The 2,579-nt window shown below is 41.4% G+C and overlaps 1 long non-coding RNA gene across 1 annotated transcript in view; it reads right to left on the reverse strand.

Moving 5' to 3' along the window:
• LOC116671963 (uncharacterized) overlaps positions 1–2,579 on the reverse strand; it is a 10,997-nt gene that overhangs the window by 2,205 nt on the left and 6,213 nt on the right. Inside the window, exon 2 of the long non-coding RNA XR_004327424.1 lies at positions 262–268. This is a non-coding gene — a long non-coding RNA (uncharacterized LOC116671963). The remainder of the gene's footprint in view (positions 1–261; positions 269–2,579) is intronic.

Genomic DNA, 2,579 nt, shown 5'->3' on the forward strand with positions numbered 1-2,579 from the left:
GCCGTACAAGGTGCCACCTGCTCATCGCGCACACGCACACAGACAAATGTATATTTAAAATCGGCCATTATAAATGCCAATACCATTATATCGGGAAATGCCTAATATAAGTATAATAAATAATATTTCGGCCCGCCGATATATCAGTCGGGCTCTAATATCATATAACATATCCTTCGCTAAAAAAGGCAACAAAGAAATAAGAAAGGGAAATTGTCACCCCACTTCTACGTACTAAAAGCCTTTCAAAACCGATTTGACTTCAGACCTAAAAAGAGCTACATCTGTAATCGTCTGAACATCTGGGGGGGAACTTGTTCCAGAGTCTCGGGGCAGCATCCGCAAAAGCCTGATCACCCCACCGTTTATACCTGGACCTCGGGACTTCTAGGACCAGTTGATTTGAGGACCACAAGGACCGGTTGTTCACATGCAGGGTTAAAATCTCAGAGAAGTATTTAGGAGCCAGACTGTTTAAGGCCTTTAATACAAACAATAAAACCTTAAAAATCGATTCTAAAATGCACAGTGAGTGAGTTCAGTCAAAAAAAAGGTTGGCTAAGGAAGGAATGAATTCTATGTTAGGTAAAACCTTTTTGCAGAAGACACAATGAGACAGAGCAATTCAAAGAAAACGAAACAGCTGGAAAGATATCTCAATTTCACTAAAACCTGTGGAACAATGTAATGCACCTTGACAAAAAAAGACATTAAAGAAACACAAAAACTAAATCGGATATTAGCAATACATGAAGGGACATACAAAGCTGCACGAATAAAGAACCATTAAGGGAAATATAGAGAAACACCTTCTTTGCCTGTCTGTCTTCAATCCCCATGGTAATGTGCAAGAGCACTTAACCTGCCGGCAGGGTGCTCGGCAGGGTTTCCACCTCAACACAGGGCCTGTCACGAGAGGGAGGTCCAAAGGGACTCAAAACAAAAGGCCATGTGCACGCAAGGCCAAGCACAATATGTCTACCTCTGCACTTACACAAGAAGACAACTGGGACAGGCAAAGAAGGGTCTGTGTTGCTTAAGAGTGCTGAGCTACACAAGAGATGTGCCACGACACTGGCACAAATACACTTCTAACCACAGCACCGGCTGCCGTTTTAAATATATTCACACACACACACACACACACACACACACACACACACACACACACACACACACACACACACACAGTGATGAAAAAAAGGGTAAAAGCCCCTCTTGACAGTTGATTTAAAAAGTATTTTGGTTTCCCTTGTACGTATGCTAGAAGAATATTTAGTGAGGAAATCAGAGCAAAATGTAGAAACTCTTTTTAAAGATAAAAACACAACGCATGCATGCCTGAGGTGATGATACTCACAGTGAGACTGTCCTAGAAAGACTTTAATCTCAATATGAATGACTAATTTAATGGAAAGCAGATCATTGTCTTTTTATATTTCAGCTTCGTTTTAAATTTCCCATATTAACAACGTTAAACTTGAAACCACACTGCCATTTATTTTAAGAATAATAAAACACAATGGTATCTTCCTTCAGTGCCAATCAACTTAACAATGGGCGTAGAGATATTGAACAATAGGTTACATCACACTTTTCCAAAAATGGACCATTGTGTCATCCAAACCTGGAGAAATAAAAGATCACATGAGGTGAAACAGAAGGGATGGCAATGTTGTAACAACGACTTAACCTCATTCGCCCCAAAAAGCGCTCCAACTATCTACTAGAAAATCAATTAACGGTAAAACCAAAAGGCTAAAGTGCCTGTTCTTCTGAGAGAAAAGCAGAGGTTGTGCAAATCAACTGCCCCCCCCTTGCCAAGACCGCTCATGGAGGAGACTCTGGGGAGGCTTGACGAGGCTATTCAATCGCTGAGCCCGACAACTGACAATGAGGATCATGTCCAGAGGATAGAAATAGAAATTCGAACAAAGGAAAGGAAGGCAGAGCACAACAGGCTGTCTGTGATTCGCCACAGGCCAGGATTGTCAAGAAAGCATACCGCCTGGGGAATTATAGCATCCTTAGGATTCATTTTCAGGGTCTAAAGTTAACTTTTTGGTCTGTCTGTTAATGACCGGCCATAAAACTCTATAAGATACACATTTTATTAAAAACACTGCAGATTGGGCACCCAGATAGCTCAGTTGGTAGAGCGGGTGCCCATGTATAGAGGTTTACTCCTCGACGCAGCCGGCCAGGGTTCGAATCCGGCCTGCGGCCCTTTGCTGCATGTCACTCCCCCTCTCTCTCCCCTTTCACAAAACTTCACCTGTCCTGTCCATTAAAGGCCTAAAAATTCCTAAAAAAAAAACAAACAAAAAAAACACTGCAGATGACCTTATTGCCATTGTTGTCACGAGAAAAGCTGATCTCTCCCCACCACCTTCCCTGTGAAGAGCCACTTGGTCAAATCATTTTGGGTTTTAACCGTACTCTTAACTTTTCTTTGAATGCTAGGTCGATTTCTTCTGGCAATGTGCCCATAAACATAAACATGCCCATAAAGTATACTTTCACATACTTTCATACTCTCTACACCTACTACAAATAATAATAATAATAATAATAATAAT

This window comes from Etheostoma spectabile, chromosome 22, assembly GCF_008692095.1.
Source record: "Etheostoma spectabile isolate EspeVRDwgs_2016 chromosome 22, UIUC_Espe_1.0, whole genome shotgun sequence".
NCBI lineage: Eukaryota > Metazoa > Chordata > Actinopteri > Perciformes > Percidae > Etheostoma > Etheostoma spectabile.